At 36.2% G+C, this 22,717-nt stretch overlaps 1 long non-coding RNA gene across 1 annotated transcript in view; it reads left to right on the top strand.

Annotated features, from left to right (window-relative positions):
- Positions 1 to 3,626: 3,626 nt before the first annotated feature.
- LOC136357839 (uncharacterized) overlaps positions 3,627 to 22,717 on the top strand; it is a 105,974-nt gene continuing 86,883 nt past the window's right edge. Inside the window, exon 1 of the long non-coding RNA XR_010742968.1 lies at positions 3,627 to 3,799. This is a non-coding gene — a long non-coding RNA (uncharacterized lncRNA). The remainder of the gene's footprint in view (positions 3,800 to 22,717) is intronic.

Here is a 22,717-nt window from a genome sequence, read left to right as displayed (position 1 = left end):
GCTACATTTGCTCAGAGAGAATATGTCTAATAACTACTTGAGCTAGCATTCAAAACAGGTAAAAAATAGTAAAAAAAAAAAAAATAATAATTAAAAAAAAAATTTAGAATTTATACTCTTTCATAGTGAAACACGAGGCAGTTCATACAGAGATAATCAGGTTTTAGGTACATTCTCAGATTTTTCTGATCAGACCAGAAGGCTTTTCTTAGAAAGTGTATTGAAAAACCAATCATATATATATATCTACATATTGATTGCATGGATCTGGAATAAGTTATTAAAATTTTTGACAATAAACTGTCAAATACAAATACGAAATCTTAGAGTAATCCATGGGTTTTTTTTCTTAATCATCTAAATATGGTGGACCGTTTACCTTTATTCTTTCCCTTTGATTTTGTTTTTTTTTTTGAAAACCAGTTCTCTTTTATGAATATTTTTGGAAATAGGTGAAATTATTGGCCGCAAATCACAGCGAGCTGCCCCAAATCCTTCAGTTTTATGATACATATTTATCCCTTTGCCAATATTTCTAAAAAAAAAGAAAAAAAATTAAAATCCCCCAAATAAACAAAAATCACAAAAACCCAAGCACATTGAACTGCACATATATCAAGGAAGAAATTGTTCTAGAATCAATGAAAGACATAAAACTGTTTCTAATGGATTTCTGGTTTAGGTGTCAAATGTAATGTCAGATTTCAGAACTCTTGATAGGTTTCATATATTAATGACACTAAAACTAGGTTGATTGATCAGTTTCAGTTGTTGATTGAATTGTTTAATACTTATTTCTGTGCATAAAAAGTCACTAACTTTCTGCTCAAGTTAGTCAACTGTGTTTCTTCTCAACACAGTTATAAAAAAGCAAAAATAATTCTACTTTAGCCTGGAGTCATCTATCTGTTACAACTTTTTATGTGTTTCACAGGTTTCTCTTTCTGTAAGTAAAATAGTAAAAGATAACTCATTTCAGTGTAACACTGTACACTGACGTGCAAGTTTCACAAGCACACAACTTATTAAATGCATTACCAATAAGGTCAGAACTTAAAGAAAAACTTCATTTTTGTGCCTTTCCTTCAACCTCATCACTTTTTTTTTTCATATTTTATTTTTCTAGACAAAAGGCTATATTTGAAAGCTAAAGCTTTGCATATCTTTTCAGGTAAACTAATGTTAACTCTACTGCTTTGATGCCATTTTTCTTGATTTAGAGTAACAACTGCAAAGAGAATCAGGTCTTATCCTTTTATACTGCTTTAATATCAGACATTTTCTTTCTGTCTCTCATGTTATATTTTTACACTTCTCATGCTGCTGTCTTTTTCAGGATCTTATTCCACAACCTGCCTCTCACAGCATGTTGCTGAGCTGGACAAAGATATTTTCATCACCACGTCTACACCTAATGTCCTAAAGTCATAGGAGATTGAAAGGAAAGTTGTGAGATAATTGCTGTGACCTATTTACTGCAGCCTCCTACTCACTACTATACTCCTGCAGCAGTGTTGTCTGTAGGGTGAAATAACGAAAAAAGAAATGGACTCATTACAGTGAGAAGACTAAAAATCACAAAAACCATTTATTATCTGAAGTATGCGAATTAGTAGTAATATAACATGTGAAGTAGTGAAGTCTCTGTGTTAATATAGAAACAACATTTATGTTGTAACTACAGCTTGTTAACTTTCTGCCATCTCACTATATTAATTTCCCTTTTCTTTAAATTGCTCCTCTCTTTAACATGCATGTCCCAATGGGGATATAGTGAACCTCATAATCCTGTACAGTGGTTCTCTAGTTGGTTAAGCAATACCATTTACAAAGGGTCTAATGTAATAAATGGTTATTAAGAGAGTCCCAATGGGCACACATTTTAAAAATTAATTGTTTTAAATATTTTCCTATTTTACAGAATTTTGAGTGCAACCTGTGGTAGTGCTTTCATGGTCACTCCCTTTTAACTAGACCTAGCTGTTGGTGTCAGTTAAAAATATTGTGTCTCTAGTTAGTGTCATATAAACAAAGAGTCAATGAGTGAATGTCCTCAGTATGAGAGCTTAAAATCAAGAAAGAAAGAAGCAAAATCAAAATACATCTTATTTTCCAGGATACAGTGTAATTCAGTTATTCTTTATTCTATTGAAATAAAGTTCAGTTATCCTTGTCTGGAAAGTTAAGAAAGAGACATAGGCTTTATAGAGAACTTAGAAATGAGCAGGGGTGCTGTGAGTGGAAATCAATATAAATACAGTATGGAACAGGGCACACAATGGTACTTTGGCAGAGGTCATCTGTAGACTGGCAAATCAGACAAGCAACAGGATGAGCAGTTTCTCAAGCATTTATTTCTAACAAGTGATGAAATTGTTTTCTGAGCAGTGAAAATGGTGCCGCTTGATTTCCTATAGTTTGCTGAACTGTGCTTCAATGACAGAACAAATTCAGATCCCCTGACAGATGTCCTGTATCTTCCCCTGAAATACTCCCTACACTTCTACACATTTTTTCTCTCTGACCTTGCACATGCTGCCCAGGATCACTCAGACTCACTAATTCACTCATTAACTACCTATTACATAAGAAGGGGTACATGTTAATCCATTTGTTCTTTTTTGGCTGCTAACAGGCCAAACGTAACGGAAGACTGACGAGCTTAAGCCTTTCTCAGACTGCAAATATACAGGCCAGGTATTCCTTTCCAGTCACCTGGCTGATGAAACACAAAATAAATATTCTTTGAGAGTTTCCCTCTTCTCAAATGTTATAGAAATTGATCAGTCATTTTAAAAAATATTGTAAACCAGATGATAAACAGATGGACAGATAGAAAAGTAAACAAAGCTTCATTTAATTAAGTTTTTTTTTTTTTTTAATTTTACTCAAATTTAAGAAGCCAGACAAGAAGTCTCATTTTTGTGTCTTGTGTAATGTCATTACAAGTGATGCACAATTACTGACAATTTAAATAACCCAGTTACCTGAATTAATTTATTTAAGATCAACTAAAACCTCATAATTGCCTAGGTATGAATATATATCCTATGGCTATTCTTGTTGTGTGAAGAAAGCATGGTTTCAGACATGGATGCCTCTATATTTATTTAAAAGACAGTCCTCCAAAATCTGTAGAATTATGAAAAAATAATACTAGAGATAGCTAGATATGAAGTGTTAAAAGCTGGGAAGTTTTGGCAAAGTTAATTAAAATTTTCAGGAAAAGTGCAATTCTGAAATCTGTTTTTTTGGTTACTGGTATAGAAAGGGTATGAGGGGAAAACAGTAAGAATTAGAAAACTGTAAAACCTTCAAATCAGGTACTTGAAACTACAGGTTAAGGTTTCCTTCTAAGGAAGCACTAGTTATGGAATGACTTCGAGTCAGAGAGCAGATCTCCACTTCTTCATGGAGCAGAGAGAGACTGGAGCCAAATTTCCCTGTCAGTCTTGGATTCCTTGTAGTAAGATAAAACTGTATATATGTGTGTTTGTATATGTTAGTCATCTAGAAACGTCACTGTGACTTCACTTGCACCCTGTCATAAAAGGAAAGCAGTTCTTCCAAGTAGAGCTACTGAATTATGCCGGTTAATAGATCATTGTATGATACTGTACTGTCCTGAGGTGACTATGATGCCTCTGTAACCCCAATCATCTGCTCTGTGTGTGCTGTAGGTTGTGTTCTGTACCTTTAAGAGTGGTTCTGAGGGTGAGCAGGGAAGAAGACGTGCGCAGTTTGTTTTTGAAAAGTGTTCACTCCTCCACATTCCTTTTTTTCCTTCTTCCTCGGGACAGTGTGTTTGTCAGATACTTGGACAGTGACCAGAGAAGTTTTTTTTCCTTTTAATTAGTTTAGCTAGCTGAGGCAAAAAATCTTCCTGGACTGTTTTTTTTTTTTTTTTCATTTTTTCTTAGGATTGTTTAAATCTGCTCTAGATTGAAAACCCAGAGAAAGACTGGGATTTGACATCCGTAGCCCACCCAGGCCTGGACCTCAGCATTTTCCAGCACCAAAGAGACTGGGATTGATAAAAGACTGAGAGAGAGCTGAGCTAGCTCCTGGCGAGAACTTCCTCAGTTTTGCCATCTCTTTTCGAAGCAGTGAAAGGTTTTATTGTTTAATTTTTATTTTTTTTTCATTCCTCATGCTCGTAGGCACTTTTTTTTTGTTAAATAAATAGTTTTTCCACTTTTATCCAAAGAAAGTTTTTTCCTGGACCAGCTGCGTGGAGGGGCTGTTTGGGTTTGCTCCCAGAGGAACCCCATTCAGAAGTTTCCTCCCCAATTTGCCCTAAACCAGAACAAATTACTGAATATGGTACCATCACATGGTACTGTAACTAAAAGAGCAAAGAAGATTCTTGGATTAAAAATGTAAGACTGTCAGGTACATGTAGAGAGAAGATCTTTTATCTACACATATTCCTATGGAAATTACCAGTCTATTACTGATAATGTTTCTGGAGCATCTGTGTTTAACAACTCGTTACATTTTTTTAAATGTATAAAATGCTCCAATACAAATTTCATACAGAAAATTAGCTAAACAACAAAAAATAATATTGTATGTGTTTAAATAGTTAATAATCACAAAATACACTAGTGAGTCTGATTATCGAGAAACAATAGTAATGTCCACAGAGAATCAAATAGTAATCTTCACATTAAACAAAATTTGATAATAACTTCTTAGCAAGCAGATAATTTGTTTGCACATGTAGTTTGTTAATGTAAGACAAGAATATACTCAGGCAAGTATTAATGTGGGAAGAGATTACAGTCAAAGGGGATTATAGTCCTGCAATCACCTGTGGGCATTTGCGTGATAATGCGAAGATTTTTTGTTAGTCAGACTCAGAGGACTCTTAAAGGAAAGCTACATGTAAGGATGCAGTTATAGATCGTTTTCTGTAGAGTTGCCCCAAAAATGGGAAGCAAGGGAGCACTGTAGAAAATTTTTCATTAAATGAAAAATACAGCTGAGCCAGAACAGTCCCCTGGTTTATGATCTTCAAGTACTTCAGTCTTATATCCAATATTAGAAAGAAAATTTCCTTTAAGCAGCTGTCTTATTATGTGCTGTAAAGTAGTTTTTCCCTTCTGTGAATGAGGCAGAATGGCAGAACAGAAAGATGCAGAAGCACAAAAATGTCAGAAAAGCCTGATTACATGATATATACAATTCTGCATGAAGTTTTCGCATGGAGAACATTAGTACTAAAATGTATTTTAAAAACTTTTGATTTATTTTAATGATGGACATAGATGTTCTGTCTGGGTATATTAATAGTTCTTCAATTAAAAACAGGCAAACAGCAAACAAAACCTTCAAGAGTTACAGCTGAAACTATCTCTTCACAGCTCAGACATTACTTACACAGTTCACTGCTTTATTGTTCTCATCAACTATAGTATGCCTGTAGTATTTTCAGTTAATTTCTTTGCTGGATATTGAAGGAGAAAAGTGCAACAGTAAATGTTGCATATTATAAAAAAGCAAAGGCTATAAAGGCACCAGCTATAAAACATGACATTAAGTGGCTTTTACATTGCTGTGTGCTCAGCAAAAGTCAGTCTGTAGCAAATGTTTCTAGAGTTATTATCTTATAGCATGAAAAATTTGGCTCATTGAGTTTAAGACTAAAAAACCAGAGCACTTCTCTGAATGACAACTGGATGGAAGCTACTAGATACTAGGTACTAGATGGTTGTAAAGAGTGTTCCAAAGCAAAAGCAGTACACTCACTCCAAAAACTGAAGTGCTACTACCGTTTAGAAGGGCAATGTTCCAAAAAAAGTTTTCATTAGATAAAAGACAGCTTGATTACTATCTGTACTCATCTGGTTAAAAAGTCATTTCAGTGGCTGTGAAGGTTTATTGGACTCTGCTGATTTAAACACACTAACAGTAAAGAAAAAAATGCTGATTGTAGCTGAGATACAAACTTACAATGAAATGTATGTTCAAGATCCTGAAGAAAATTAAAGGTAAGCTGCTGAGAGGATCTGAATAATCTACACAACTTAATGGTGTTGTAAAACTGAAAATTTATGAACATTCTATTCATCAATTAAACACTTTGTCTATAGTGATAAAATATGATTTAACTGTGTTACAATCTCACTTACTGCTGTGTTACATCACCACTGCTAGTCACAAACCCATTTTGCATCTGTGGGTCAGGCAAGAGGCAAAAGTAATGAGAGACATGGTATCATTTTGGTGCTGTTAAGGTACTTCTCATCAAACTCTTTCTAAATGTATTTGTTTAAATGAAAACCAGAAGTTCTACCCTTGTTGCAGGTACGTTCCTATGTAGACACTTACATTGACACAGGGATGACTACACAGTGCAAAATGGCTATGCTGTCAAAGGTACAGCTATCAGATATCAGATAATAAGCCCATGGTATACAAAAGCAATATCATCTTAAAGGGTTGTGTGCACAATCGTGAACTTAAGTCCAGTATGCCTGTGGAATCAGGGTCTAGTAAGGCAAAGGGTTTGTGTGAATACCCAAACTAAGATCAGGATGGAAGCAGGGGCATTGAGTGTACCACCAGATGGCACAAGTTGAATGGTGCTGTTGATAGCCTGAGAGACGTGATGTCTTCCAGAGGGACCTGGACAATCCTAAGAATTGGGCCCATCACAACCTTATGAAATTCAACATGGCCAAGGGCACCTGGGGTGAGTTAACCCCTGTTCTCAGTATGGGATGGGGGATGGACAGATCTAGAGAAACGCTGGGCAGAAGTACTTGAGAGAACCAGCCAATGAAAAACTGCGCATGGCCCAATGATGTGCACTTGCAGCCTGGAAAAACAATTGTATCCTGGGCTGAGTCAAAAGCAGCAAGGCCAGAAGGTTGAGAGAGATGATTCTACCCTCTACTCTGCTCCTCTGAGACCGCACCTGGAATTCTGCATCCAGATCTGGAGCACTGAGCACAAGAAGAACATGGACCTACTCAAGTGCATCCAGAAGAGGACTGTGAGAATGATCAGAGGGCTGGAACACTTCTTTCATGAAAACAGGCAGAGAGAACTGGGGTAGTTCAGACTGAAGGAGAGAAGACTATAGAGACCTTCAAACAGCACTCCAGTATCTAAAGGGGATCTAAAAGAAAGCCAGAGAGGGACCTTTTACGGAAGTAATGGATTTATACTAGAAAAAGATGGATTCAGACTAAAAATAAGGAAGAAATTTTGCACTGAGAGTGGTAAAATACTGGAACAAGTTTCCCAGAGAGGTGGGAGATGTCTCATCCCTGGAAACATTCAAGGTCTCATTGGACAGATCTCTAAGGTCTTCTAACCTGGATTAGAAGATATCCTTGCTCATTGCCAGGAGGCTGGACTACATGACCTTTGAAGGTCCCCCTCCAACCAAAACTATTGTTTCTATGACTCCATGAGACAGTCTCTGATATGAAAATGCCATTTTTATGGTGAATGGCAGCTAACATGTGCATATATATAACTATATATAACATCTATAAACTATGTTCCGTCTAAGTCAAAGAAATGAGACAGATCATCTTCAATTTTCTATCCTATAGTAAGTTTCTAATAAAAATAAGATTCATTACTTCTGGAAGACGCTTATCTACATCAATTTGGTAATTTAGACTAGAAGACTGACATTTAGATTATCTAGAGTAGAAAATATGGATACCATCCTTCATCCCAGGTGCACATTCTCCTTTCGCAGGTGCCCAGTGCCATTTGTGATGCTCTAAGCCTTGGTCTCATGATCCCACACAATACTATCCAGCCCTGAGCAGGTAACTCAGATACTGTAGGCTCCCACATAGTATTGAGTGGCTATTCCTGGTCAGCTGGAAGTCTCCTTTAAGGGTCAGCGAGATGCACCTAGGGAACAACATGGAAGTTGTACATTTCAAATATTTAATTCCCAGTTTTCACCACTATGCTGCATAAAAGCAAGGTCTCAAGCTCTGTGTCTGTATTTTTTCGTAGTTTCATTGTCTTCACAGGGATTTGTTTGCAAAGATATGAGACCAGAGTTTGTGGCTTCCTTTTCAATTTTTTTTTTTCTGTAAGAATTGAGGGCATTGGATCTATAGCTATAATTTAAATTTCTGTTTAGTTGTTTTTTCTAAGTAAAGCCCTTTTCCTGCTCTCTACTACCTATATCTCCCTTCTGATACAAAAATAGTCTGATTTTTCATTGTAGTCAGATATCTGTATTTATCTAAAACAACACTTAGGCTTTCCAGCAAGTTTTCATTAAATCAGTATATCTTCACTAACTATTTGGTTGCTTTACAGCATTACTCATACAGTGATCTGAGTCATGGCTGATGTGTGGTACTTGCAGGTCTCTGAGGAGCAGCATGCCCATGGTGAGTGTGGACTTCTCAGACAGGGTTTTTGGACTTGCACGGGGTTTTGGACTGCATCTCTCCCCCCATACTCTCTTTTGTCTTCTCCTGGGGGCCCCATGGAGGAGGACAGGGTGTAGAGGGCAGAGCCCCCCCAACCCCTGGGGGTCTACTATGGCAAAAAGTCAGATTTATGGGGCTGAAATTTTTGCTACAAAATTCGCATTTCATGAAGCAAACTGGTATGACAGGAACCGAGGAGAAAGCTGCATGGTGATGCAAAAAGCAGGTTTCAGAAATATGCAGGAGAGATATGTTGAGAATTTTAAATTATTCATCAGTGTCAGCACACTTGACTGCCCCACTTAAATGCACAGGAATGTATGATGAAAAGAAACATCAAGCCTGAACAGGAACGAAAAAAAAACAAATTTAAGAAGCAAGTTTTCATACAGTTTTGCAGATAATTCAGACAAAAATTCTTGAAGTAGAAAAATTACTGTTGAATGAAATATAAAAAAGAGTAAGGGACATGCAATTGTTAAGAAATTACATCTTCATGTGCACTAACAGTGAAATTACATTGGATGGTATCTCAGAAGTGTTCAGTATGTTCACTATGTTCAGAAGTTATACCTGACTGACTGCAAGATGGGCACATTCAGAAGAGATATGTGTTTTTCCTTTCTTTACTGAGCTTCATAGTTTTTTCAGTGATTTCTTCAATTTTATAAAAAAATTAATGTCTGTAAAATAGTTAGTTGATGTGAAACTGGAAAATAATGAGAATATTTTATCAACATTTTTAATGAACAAGAAATAATTTGTCACAATGGTGAGCCTCTTGCTTCTATAGAATTCAGTTGAATATGTAAAGGAAAAAATTTTCAAAGACTGGGGTAACCTGAAACAGGTGCTATACTTAGTTGGACCAGAAGATAGCAAAATCTACAAAACTTCCATCCTTTCCCATCCAAAACTTCTTTTTGCACAATATATGGACATACCTATACATTTTCCCCATCTTGGCCACTAAATCACATGAGATGGTTCTTTGAGCAACTCATTTAATTAGCACAACATACCTCTGTGTCTTCTTCAGAAGTTCCATTTAAACTAAATGGCCCTGGCATATTGATTAACCAGCTACACTATCTAGACAGAAAGGAATTAATTTTTCATTTGGGATCTTCCAGTCTGATGTCTAAATGAAAAGAAAGTATTTTATCTTGTACAAAACCATGATGATCAGGTACAACTAAGGCCATGGGGGACTCTCCCCTAGCACAAGGGGTCCCGGTACCCTAATGGATTAAGTTGGAAGTGACTTTTAAAAGTCATCTAGTTTTCTCCAACACCCTGCAATAAGGAGAGCCATTTGCAACTAGAATAGGTTTCTCAGAGCCCTGCCCAACCTGACCTTGAATGTTTCCAGGAATGGGGCATCTACCAGCTCTCTGGGAAACCTGATCCTGGGTTTCACCACCCTTGCCACAAAAAAAAAAAAAAAAAAAAAAAAAAAAAAAAAAAAAAAAAAAATCCCCAAAATACCCGTTGTCATTCAGATCACAAAAAGTGGCATCAGGACTGACTTGGTCAAAAAACACAACAAGCAAGTAACACTGAATCTATTTCAATAGATCAGCTCTAATTTTGTAAGCTGCAGCACTCTCCTGGGGAGTGTGATGTGATGGCTGACTGTGCTGGGTATGCTCAAAATATGTGAAAGAATTCAGTATTGTATAACATGAAGGATTCTATAAGAAGTGACTGATAATTTAGGTGTGTGAAGAAAATCACACAAAATAAGCAAACAGGAAATAATTTCTTGGTCTGATACCACCAAAGAATAACACTAGGGGTTGAGAACTGGAGTAAAAAGCCTGCACTTCCCGAAACATTTACATAACATCTGATTAAACACCACTTAACCATGGATTTACTCATTTGTAGATGTGGGATTGGTCTGCTCTATCCCACATAGCTTGTAAGTCCCACCTGGGTATTATAGTGCACTTCATTTGTATCTTGAAGTGATATGACAAGTTGCAATACTGTCTTGTCCTGCCTGCACAAATTCCTTTTCCCACTACCTTTACAGATGAACCAGTGAGTGAGCTCAAAGTACTCCCTCAGCCAGCCAGCCCTCTGGGTTATTGGCCATGCTCTTCATTTGGTGTGCAGTCATGCTGTTCCTGCACAGAAGGTATGCTCAGCTGGTGGTGGCTGGAAGTGCTCGAAGCAGTTGGAAGGGACTGTGAAAAAAACCAAAAAACCAACCAACCAGCCGAACAAACAAAAACCCCCCAACCCCCTAAACAAACAAACAAAACAAAAAACAAAAGACAAACAAAAAACAAAAAAAACAAAAACAAAAACAAAACAACAACAACAACAAACCACAGGCAAAAAGGTAGAAGCAGATGGAAGCTTCTGCTACTAAGCTACAGTAATATATAGGGGTGAGGAAAACCAATACACTGGATTTTGATGGCTGTCAGTATTCTCCTGGCTGCACAGCAGAAGGATGAACAGCTCTAGTGAGAATTAGGCTCTCCATCCTGAAGTGGTTGTGGGGATGGATACTTCTCATGTACACCTTACCATAACTCAGATTTCATGTAGCACTTCTCATCCATCCAGCCTACTGTAAATTCACTTTTGCTTACACAGCTGAGAAATTTTAAGTTTGGTCTTGATTAGGTATTCATCCATATATAGAAATAAGCTTTGAATTTATGATGTAATCTGACCTAGCTGTTAAATTTCCTGTTACTTTATCTATATCTCTTAAAAAGTAACAATGGGCTCAGAACTGACCACTGAAAAGAAAGACCTTGGATTTACTGTGGACACTTTTGTGAAAATATTATCTCATTGCATAATGAAAATCAAAAAAAGGAACTGGACATTGGGAATTGCTAGCAAGAACATCATTATGCCATTTTATACATAAAAAATACATAATCCACTTGCTCTGTGTTTTTTTTTTTTTTGGTTTTTTTTTTTTTTTTAGCCACATTATTTCAAAAGATACAAAAACAAAGAAAGATGAAAAGAAGAGATGAAAATGCCAACATTTTCCTGTGAATTTATGGCTGCACAGCCTGTCAGCAACAACAATGGGAAATGGGAAAGCAGTTGTCATGGGTGCAATGTCTACCTGCATAGCATCTGTGCAGGAAGTAATTCGATTGCATCCAACGATATCTTGCTAAAATACAGAAGGTGGTAAAATGTACTTCTGGTGAGTGTATTTGTAAATGTTAATGATATTTTTTTTTAATTCCTGTATATATTGTTTAGGACTACAGCTAATCTCCTATTTTAAACTCTTGCCATAACATCACAAAACCTGTTATTTGGGTTTGAGGTACAAGATATATAGACTGGCTGTGCAGGCCACCCTTCCTATTTTGCCCTCGAGTATGTATTCATTTTTATTCACAGTCAAGATTCCTTGTTTTAAATACAAAGTCATATACATCTAAAATATGCATGTATAATCTTGGCATGATCCAACTCCTTCCATTAAAACAACCAGAGGTCTGCATCTGTAAACCCTGAGTGAAAATAATTTAATTTATATTTGTATTTTTACAAATATCTGTCTGGCTCAATTAATCTTTTCTCAAAATGAACATTTCAAAGAATTACCTTGTATGCTTCTTGCCGTACATTCTCCCAGGCAAAACTGCAATCAGTATGAACTTTTAATTTTTTTTTCCCTAATGAACAGACAGCAAATGTTTTCTTAACCAGCCACAAATTCATCTAAATTGCTGTTATAATTAGGAGCAATTCAGCCATACAGTTGTTGATTCTGATGGCTGTTCTCCAATCCAGATGTGGCTGTGTCTTGCCTGAAGAGCTGAATTGCTCTCTAGCCTTTACTGTCAGTACTGAGAGGGAGCTTGGTCCGCTTGCCTAAGTGTAGACTTCAGTGTTACTTGAGGTGTTTCAGGCTGTCTGGGATACCTTCCAAAGGCAAACAGGTATGACCCAGGGAGATCCTCATTCAACAATCTAGCAGTCACAGGCCAGACAGGTTTCCCTGGAGCAACTTTCATGGGGCTGTTTACATTTAGGTAACTGATTCTTCCCTTAGCTCTCCCCTGAATTGTAACAAAAACTTAGACACCGTTGTGGGCAAGTATCTTAAACCTTAATCAAAGATTTTTTAGTGCAGCCTGTGAGGCTGTAAAGTGTTTTATATGACCTCTACCTGGTGCTTCAGATGGCTGTGGGTCTGCTGTAGGTTCTGTGTCAAGTCTGCCAACCACATGCAGGTAGTGTGGATTTCGTAAAGTGCCTTGCATTGTACTAGATGTCTAGTTTGAACTACTGAACGAATTAGTTCAGGAAATTAATATTCCATGTAAAAAAGTATTTAGTGCTGCACCTGCTTTTCACTGGGATATCACTGATGCTTTATGGAAGATAAAATGGAAGATTAAGAAAAATCGTCTCAAAAAAATGCACAAATGTAAAAAAATCTTTTTGCTTCTATTCCAGTCTCAATTTTTTCTTTTGTAGTGATTGTTTCATAAGCTGATGATTGAGATTAATATATCTTAATATAATTATTGAGATATATTATTATTGATAAATTATGAAGTAAATTGAGACAAAACTTTTTTTTGGTTCTTCTTTTCTTCCAGTAATTAATTCTTTCCTTATGAGTTGTATCTCGCTTACGCTGACTTTCATTTAGAGCTGATGCTGGTCTGCTTAATACAGCTTTATTCAAATCCAATGGTTGTTGGAGTTCTTGCTTTTATGCAGAAGAACAAATTTAGGTACATGTAAAATCTACTGAAGCACCTGCAACCCCCACCACCTCCCACACATGACAGAGGTATATTTCAGAAAGCTATAGTGTAGATGCTTAGTCAAGCTGCCTAAATATTTTTATATTCCTTGCTGCCTATATGAAGCAGCAAAGGATTTCCTTTTCAGCCTTCTATCTTTTTTTTCTAGATGTATAATTTTTGCTTTTCTTAACTAAAACTTCCTGGGTTGCAATACAGAGGGATTAGCAGCTTAAAAGTTCATATTTATTCTCACATTTTCAGAGCACCCAGAAGGAAGGAGTGAGGGGGCTTCCTTGCTTTCTTGTGGTAAAACATTTCATAGTCCATTTATTCCATTGACAAGGATGTTACATCATAGCACTATCAGGAGCAATGGGATAATGAAGCAGCATTATCTGTGTGAATATGTTCTTGGATTTCTCAAGGAACCATTTAAATTGGAGACAAATATTCCAGAATGTGCTTTTCACCTATTTATTTTAAAGTAATTTATTTATTTAGGCTACTAAAATAGGGATTGTATTTATTAAGCTTGGCCAGCAGGGCTCTCTCTTGCCTTATATTTTAATTCAATCAGACTGTTTTAATTTTGTGCACAGTGTCCTTTTCTAGGCAAGTTTAACCCTGAAATGATAAAGCACTAGTCTTATTTATGGAACCTATTAGCAAGGAATTAGAACGCCTTTGGATTCCAATTTACAATAGAAAGATATTTCCAAGACTTTTCCTTTCTTAATTAATTTGATTTTTTTTTAGCGATGATGTGTATATGCATTTAATGCCCAACACTTTTAACTGCATTGTCTCTTCGGTAATTTTAATAGCTGAAGTCATAAAATTTGAAAACTTGCCACTGAAATACTAAAATCTGAATACTTTCAAGATCTCAGGGTAATCCTGATGGTTGTCCAGATCCCATATATATATATATAAAGATATAAGAAATTAATCCTTCCCTAAGAGACTTTACTGTAATATTTAGGTATTGAAGGGATGCAACAAATTTTCTTTTAAATACTGGATATGATAGAAAGAGACTGGGTAAATTAAGACTGAAGGTTTAGGTTAATTCTGATTCACTGGGCAATCTAGAAATTCTTAATTCTTGGCCTTTGCTTTTAATTTCCTGTTAGGAATTATATCTGTGATGAAGATCAAGAAATTACAAAATACTGATAGAAAGGCTCTTATTATGGAATTTCTAGCCATGAATGTGACAAGACCAGAAATACATGTATTTTGTTATTATTATTAATAAAGTGAAAGGAATAACAGTATTTTATTCTCAGGGTTTTCCTAATGGGAAGAAAATTAAGTTCCAATAAATCATGGACTGTTATTCAGCAAATCCAAAATTAAGTACTTCCTACTTCATGGCCTTCTGCGATGGACTACTGAACACGAGCTTAATGACATTGGTCAAAATGAGATTCCATGTAAATCACAAAATTTTATAGCACATCAGGCATCTCTAGCAGAAATAAAAGTTGAGAGCAGACATTTTATTTGATTTTTTCCACTTTCCACATTGGTGTTGCACAATGCCAGGATTCATTTATGGTTCTTTTGTTCATATCTCTGTTCCTCTACTTCTACCAAGGTCAACATGCTGTACTAGACACAGTAACAACAAAACTCAAAAGAAATCCTACAGTAAATAACATTTTAAAGTCAGTCTTTATTATAAAATAACAATACCATTTATAAAGGTTATCTCCGTGAAAGTATGATTAATATTTAAGGGAATACACAGATAGGTAAAGGTGTATGTTATGACATCATAGAAGAAACAAAAAAAAAAAAAGTAAACTGTCCTTCTATTCTTATTCATTAACATCATTTATTCCTAGCATTTCATGACTGCAATTTTTTTTAGTAGAACCATATATAAAATTAGTATAAGTTTATTTGAGTAAATCCATATTCATTCAGCAACAATTTACACTTGCAAGACTATGTTTAGAAAATTTCGGTGTTGCTGGAAACAACAGGAGAGGAATTAGGATAACAGTAAGGCGAAGAACATCACTGTCAATTTATCACCCTTTTTCTCTTTCTGCGTTAGAAAAAAAATAAAAGTGGAGGGAAGTCTAGCATAGGTCCATAAGTTAATATGGAAATTCAGGACTACCTGAACTTCTGCCAGAGATGTGGCACAGAGTCATGAGTGATATTCATGTTAGATATATTTTTGTAGAAATTAGGTAAATGAGCAATTAGCTTGATTAACCATTCCACTTCAGCTTGACACCTGCTCACACCTTTAGTAATGTGCTTTCTACCACCAGGGATCCATATATTGATAGACTGGGATTTTTTTAAGTGCTTTTTCTTTTTAAGTGCTTTAAGTAAGAGGTATGCAATTACAGTGAAAACATTAAAAATAAAGAAACAACAATCAAACAAACAAAATAGAAAATAATCAGCAGCAGAACTGCATAGCTGTTCACTGATAAATGATATGTAGATGGTATTGGAAATGTTGAACTTGTGACTGAATTAATGAATTTTTCTGCAGAATAGTAAGGTCACTACTGTATACCAGTGACTCTCCAGGTCATAACTTCTCAGATTGTTTTAACTTCACGGGCCTATTTCTGAGGTAAATAATTTCAGTTCTACCAAGAGTTTACAAAGTATGCTGTAGAGATAAAATTGATTTCAACTCTGACTGTGGCCTGACTCTGCCTTTTGACTAGCACTCCAAAGTTCAAAGCTGATACCAACTTATGACAGATCATTCTTCTCTCTACAGTTTTCAGCTAATTGTTTTTTAATTTCATTACTGTGAGCAGGCAGGTGTTTAGCTGTCTCCAGAAAAGCAGGGATGCATGGCATGTTATAGTTGCCTGGGAAGACAAAAGCCATCACTCCAAAGATCTTCCCTTTTCTTGTTCCCTAGCTTTACATGCTGAGCACGATGCAATAAAGTGTGAAATATCCCTTTGCCCGGTTTGGGGTCAGCTGTCCCAACTGCGTTGCCTCCCAGTTTGTGGTACACCCCTGGCCTCCTCACTGGTGAGGCAGTATGAGACACAGAAAATGCATTGTCTCTTGTGTGAGTGCTGCCCAACACTAACAAAAACATCTTTGCATTATTAACACTGTTTTCAGCACAAATCCATAACACAACCTCATGCTAGCTGCTGTGAAAAAAATTAAATCCACCTACCCCAGCTAAAACCAGAACAAATGGCAAAAAGCAAAACTAAACTAAAGTCGCTCCAGTGATTAGATATTGCAGAAAATTGGTTAGATGAGGAATTAATAGATTTTTCAGGAAGATAACTTTGAGTATAGGTTATAGAAACCTACATGTGAAGAAGAGAAGCGTTTTGCCTTTTCTCAAATACATTTTCCCGGAGGCTCCACTATGTCAGCTAAGGACTTCAGCTGTATCCTAGGATGGGTCCATTGGAACCCATTGGAACTGTCCATCCAGAATGGGACCTGGAGATTTGAAGTTGGGTGAGATAAATCCTATTCTTTATTAATTTTCTGTAGACAGTATGTCTATTCTGTGATCTTTTGGCTTTCTCTAGGTAAAACATGAATCTTGGCCACTCTCTCATGCAGCCCAAACTGATTAAAGGAAAGAAGAAAATAACAAAAAACTTTAAAAAAACCCAAAAAAAAACCCCCCAAAAAACCCCAAAAATCACCCCCCCCCCCCAAAAAAAAAAAAAAAAAAAAAAAAGGAAAGAAAATAAGAGATCAGCAGTATATAATTAGTGGGCATTTTCTAAAATATGGGTCTGTCATTGGGAAACAAAAAAAAGCCAAGCAGTGTTCAAATTTACTGGTCTTGTTTTCCCTTGAGAATAGGATTGAGACCAGTACTCATAAAGAATAAGAAACCTGTAATTACATAATTTTCTAAGTCAGTTATACTGTGCAAAAAATTGTCTGTCTTATAAAGGAACTTGAAAGTTTTTATTAACCTCATGTCTTTTTAACTGAATCTGAAATGAACAGAAACTTTAAGTTTAACCAAAGGGAATTAAGGTGGTTTTAGGTTTAAGATTTTGTTTGCTTGTTTGTTGTTTTGGTTTTTTTTTTAATGTGATCACCATAACCTTTATTAGAAATAACATGGGATTCTGTGAGCAAGGTATAACTAAGGGGAAATACAGAAAGCAGTGTTTCTTTTCTGCTTCTGTGAAGGATGCAGTGTTTTGAATGAAATTCTTTACATTTGTGAGCAGCAAAGTAGTGAAATAATTATTTGTATGATGAATGCACTTCATTTCTCTCATCAGTCTGCAAGTGGAACTTGTGGAAGACAGAATGACAAAATGATTGAAAATAAGGTCTGGGCCAATTTTCCATTGACTCTTGATCAAATGTAACTTTTCCTTAGTCTAAATTCTCTGTGCATTTTGTGTGAGTTCTTCTGCCAAGCCTAATCCATGAGTCAACGATTTCAAAATGTAAAACATTTCAGCGATACTGAAAACTCTTTTACATATCCATGAACAAAACTTCAATGAAAAATTTTACAGGCTTTCATAAAAGCCTGAGGATTTATTGGAGTTGGTGACAGTTCTGAAAATAATACTCTAGAAAAAATTCCGATTTTAACACAGAGCACTGTATTTATTCATAGATTGTCATTTTAGGAAAATACCATTCTCTATTATATACATAGGATGATAGAATATGTAAAGAAATTTCTCTTTCAAATTTTGGACTTTTCTTCAATTTATTTTTGAAGTATAAAAGATACCTCAGTTCTTAATGAATGTTGATTCTGCATCAATTTCCTAGATTTAGTTGTTGACATTGTATGTGGGTTTTTTATTTTGGTTTTTGTTTGGGGAGGCAATTTTTCTTTCCATATCTGTGTATTTCCATGGATGTATTTCCATTCCTTCATTTTTTAATCTATTGTGCTCTTTTTCTGGTGGTGTTTTGTTTTTGTTTTTTTGTTTTTTTTTTATTTTGTTTTGTTTGTTTGTGGTGGGTTTGGGTTATTTTTGTGTGTGGTTCGTTTTTTTTCCCACCTAATGCTTTAGTATTAATCTTTGCAATGGACTTATTTCAAAACGCATCCCATTGATTCATTCAGCAATAGCATGTTTTGCTGCCAATATCCCATCATCTTCAAAGGGAGGGAGCTGGTTCTGCTGCAGTGTGCCTCAATAATTATTACACAATCTATGAGACAACAGGGAATATTTATCTACTTGCAATTTCTTTAAAAAATATTCTGACTTAAAAAGAATTCAGATCCCTCTTACATGTATGATAAAGTCAATGAAAAAGAAAAAAAAAAGAAAGAAAATAAAAGATGTGAACATATTTCCATGGTTTTTATGGCAAGCTCAAGAAACATTTCTTTGTTGTGTTTTATTATTAAAATAATTTTCTTTCTTAGCAGTATGTTAAAGGCCTTAATATCATTGTGGTGTAATGCAACGATAATTTGATGTGATTGAACAATACTAATATAACACAATGGTTAATAATGTGATGTGATGGACAGTCACAGTTGTTCACATGTTATGTTGATGGGCCAGTCTAAGTAGCTAGTGTTTCAAAAGATATCATATCAGAGAACATGGGCTGCATGGCTTCTCCTGGAACCCTAAGACATGATTATAATAATCAGCTTACTGCTTTGCACTTGCTGGAAGCTGTTTGCTATTTCTATGGGTTCAAACCAGTGCTGTTGTGTCATCTCAAAGAATTTCAGATGAGATTGCATCAGAAAGAGAACTTTTATTTGTAGAGGTTTTATACATTCATGCATCAACACAATGTGCAAAAAGGTATCTTCTGAAAACACATATTGCTTCAGAAATATGATGAGAGAATTTTCACAAGAAGAAAATATTTTTGAACTTCTCAGTGCCTTGTCAATCATACAAATTCCTTTTTTCCTCTGTAACATGTCAATGCCTTTTATGTCAATGTTTGAATACTTCTTTATTTACTAAGCTTGAAGAATTATTTCATCATTCCAAGGAAAGAATCCCAAAATCAGTTAATAGAAGAGTTTGTTAATTTATATTAATCTTATTAAAGACAAACTATAAGTGTTTTCTAAAAATATATAAAATTGGAGAAAATAAACACAGCTTTGTATCTTCGTTATATAAATAATGTCCTTCCTTATATCTTTTGTCACAGTATTAAAAGGAATATCAAATCGCTATGCTACAGATTTACAACTACTGTGTCTGTGTCTGCCTCCAATGCCTGAATATCCTAGGCTAAAATTATGTTTACAAATTTCCAAATTCTATGCCAATCTTCTGCCATTATTACTTTTCTAAGACCTCTCTGTTTCTCACATGTAGTATCAGTCCTTATTACAGTATGCTGGAGAGCAGTGCCTTGGTGAGGCACCTGTATGTCCTGGTAAATGGAAAGTTTTATTTGAGTCATTGTGCCCTGGCAGCCAGCAGGGCCAACCCTGTCCTGTGGACATGAGGCACAGTATCATCAGGCAGGAAAGGGAGAAGATTGTCCTGCTCTGCTCTGCTCTGGGGTGGCCTCACCTCCAGTGCTGGGAACAATTTTGGGTCCCAAATTATATATATAACTATTAGAGAGTGTTCAAGGGAAGGCAATGAGGATGGTGAAAGTCCTTGAAGGGAAGCCAAATGAAGAGTGGCTGAGGTCACTTGGTCTGTTCAGCCTGGAGAAGAGGCTGAGGGGAGAGTTCATTGCAGTCTGCAACTTCCTCATGAGGGGAAGAGGAGGGGCAGACACTGATCTCTTCTCTGTGTAACCAGTGACAGGACTGAGGGAATGGCCTGAAGTTGTGTCAGGGGAGGTTTAGGTTGAAAAGGTTTTTCACTCAGAGGGTGGCTGGGGACTGGAACAGGCTCCCCGGAGCAGTGGTCACAGCACCAGCCTGTCTGCATTCAAGAAGCAGTTGGACAATTCTCTCAGGCACATGGTGCAGCTCTTGGGGATTGTGCTGTGCAGGGCCAGGAGTTGGATTTCGAGGATATTTATGGGTCCCTTCTAATTTAAAATCCTCTCTGATTTTCTGAAATTCATTGAGAAAAAGAAACATAAAAACCAAAACTAGCATGTCAAAGCTGATAGTTGCAAATATAAATCACATATGAATTAAATTCTATTTTTCAGAAGAAAAATTAGAAATAAAATCAATAGTTTCCTGGAGTGAATATATGCATGGCAAAAGAGAGATATATTCTATTCTTTTTTGGCCTTATTGTCTTAGGATGAAGGAATTCATTCTGCTGGAGCATATTTTTTTACCTTTTATTCATTTATTATTTTATTTCAACACATAATAATGCATGCTGACTTGTGAGAAAAACCTGTAATCTTTACACAAACTTTCTTTAGCACTAAAACTGAGGCTAGATTTATAGGACAGTGTGCCTATTGTGCAACTTTTCATCTTAAAGTTATAGAGTGCACTTAAAAATTTACAGTATTAGTGAAAATAGATACATCTTGTCTATACAGGTCTAATAAGAAATGGAAGTGTTCTGGTTTTCCTGGTCCTTACTGTAGACAAGAAACTACCCATGAAAAACATGTTTTAATTTTTAGGCTCTAAAATAGTAAAAATTTGTGGTAGCTGCTTTCAAAAATCTGTAAATACTCCTACTTTTTCTTCTAATATTTATAAAATTGTTATCAAAAGAGTAAATGATGACATCTTATACTTTACAAAAAAAATTTCTATCTCTTTAAAACCTTTTTTCTTTTTTCTTCCCCTTCCCCTTCCCTTCCCCTTCCCTTCCTTTCCCTTCCCCTTCCCCTTTCCCTTTCCCTTTCCCTTTCCCTTTCCCTTTCCCTTTCCCTTTCCCTTTCCCTTTCCCTTTCCCTTTCCCTTTCCCTTTCCCTTTCCCTTCCCTTCCCCTTCCCCTTCCCCTTCCCCTTCCCCTTCCCCTTCCCGTTACCCTTCCCCTTCTCTTCCCTTCCCTTCCCCTTCCCGTTCCTGGAACTTCCCTTCCAGGAACTTCCCTTCACTTCCTGGAATTCCCTTCCAGGAACTTCCATTCTCTTCCCTTTTCCAGTATTCATTCCAGCATGGTGAGTGTCTACTTCAATATTTCTTCTGTTTTATCTCTTACACTTGGCAACAGAGAAATGAACATAAAGGCTCCAGAAGCTGGTTAAAATTATGGCACACATTTGTCATGATTAATTAATTTTTGCAGTTGCAAATATTGCAGAAATTTAATTGTCTTGGCTTGGTGTGGCTTCCATTATTCTAGCCATGAAGGTATTCTGCAAAGTCTAAAGAGTATTTTTTGCTTTCCAGAAGTTCTTTATAATATTTCTTGTCAGTTTACTTAAGCCTTAATATATTCAAAATAGGGTTTAAAATGGTATTCTTACATGTCTGACTTTTTTTAATTTATATAGAAGGAATTCACTGAGGAAATTTACGCAGTTTAAAACTCACAACAAAAAAATACTTAGATATTGTTCATAATATCTAAAATACTGTATTCTGGATATGGCTTTGGTGAAGCAAAGGCCTACAGTTTAGTTCTTTTCATGTTAGTAAAGAAGAAAACAGAAGAAGTAGGGAAAGGGGAAGAAATATATTGTATGTGTTTGAGGTTGTTTTGCAAAGTGGTTTTATGTGGTTTTTTTTTTACTTTGGTGGATGTCAGATTAGTTCTTATACATATCTAAATCTTTAATCTCTTTAATCTCATTTTTTTCCTTAGAATCTCATATCTAATTTTTATGTCCTATCTCTGAAACACTTTCAAGAAAGAAATAAAAAAGATAGAAAGAGAAATGGAAACTTTATTCAATGTGGAAAATGACAGAAACTGAGCTTATAAGCTTAAAGTGCTGAGAACAGTAATGTTGAAAATATCAGTCATCATAACTAAATGATGGAATCTCTTCCAGAAAACTGAAAGAGGTTGATGTTTAAAGTTTGCCAACAGTGTGACCATTAGCTAGATCAAGCTAGACTACCTCGCCAGCTGGTGAAGTGGCCTAGGAGATGGAGAAATGTTTCTAAGACCATGATCATGGGAGGAGATGGCCATCTGTGGGACCAAAGCCAGCTGCTGGAGGGACTGTGGAGTCTCTGCATGTTTGCATTCATCCATCCCCTCTAGGGGAAGGCAGATTGGAAGAATGAGGATCTGGGGCCACCTGCTGCATGGACCATGAGTGCAAAGACAACTCCTGAGGAATCTGTGGTGTGTCAGCATGGGGAGTGTGTGTATGTAGGTTCCCAGTGCACATGTGTGTTAGCAAAGGGGATCTGGAGTGGGACTGTGGTCTCAGGTACTCGCATATGCTCAGGTGATAGCTAGAGAGACTGAGTGTCTGAGTGCAGTTTGTGGAGGCAATGTGTATTGTACTTACAGATAAATCTTGTACTAATAGATGTCTGATAGAAGACAGGCACAGGATGAGGCCATCAATATTGTGTTCATGTGAGTGATTTGTGTGGTCTGTGTGGCTGGATGTGTTTATACGTGCACATGTATTGTGAGTTAGCGTGCCTATTAGGAATACAAGCTCAAATTCATTTTTGGTGGTTCAGGGAACATGGAGCTGTGTCAGCCTTGAGTCAGGTAGCTGGCT

This window comes from Sylvia atricapilla, chromosome 2 (assembly GCF_009819655.1).
Source record: "Sylvia atricapilla isolate bSylAtr1 chromosome 2, bSylAtr1.pri, whole genome shotgun sequence".
In the NCBI taxonomy this organism is placed as follows: Eukaryota; Metazoa; Chordata; class Aves; order Passeriformes; family Sylviidae; genus Sylvia; species Sylvia atricapilla.
This window is presented reverse-complemented; position numbering and strand designations above follow the sequence as displayed.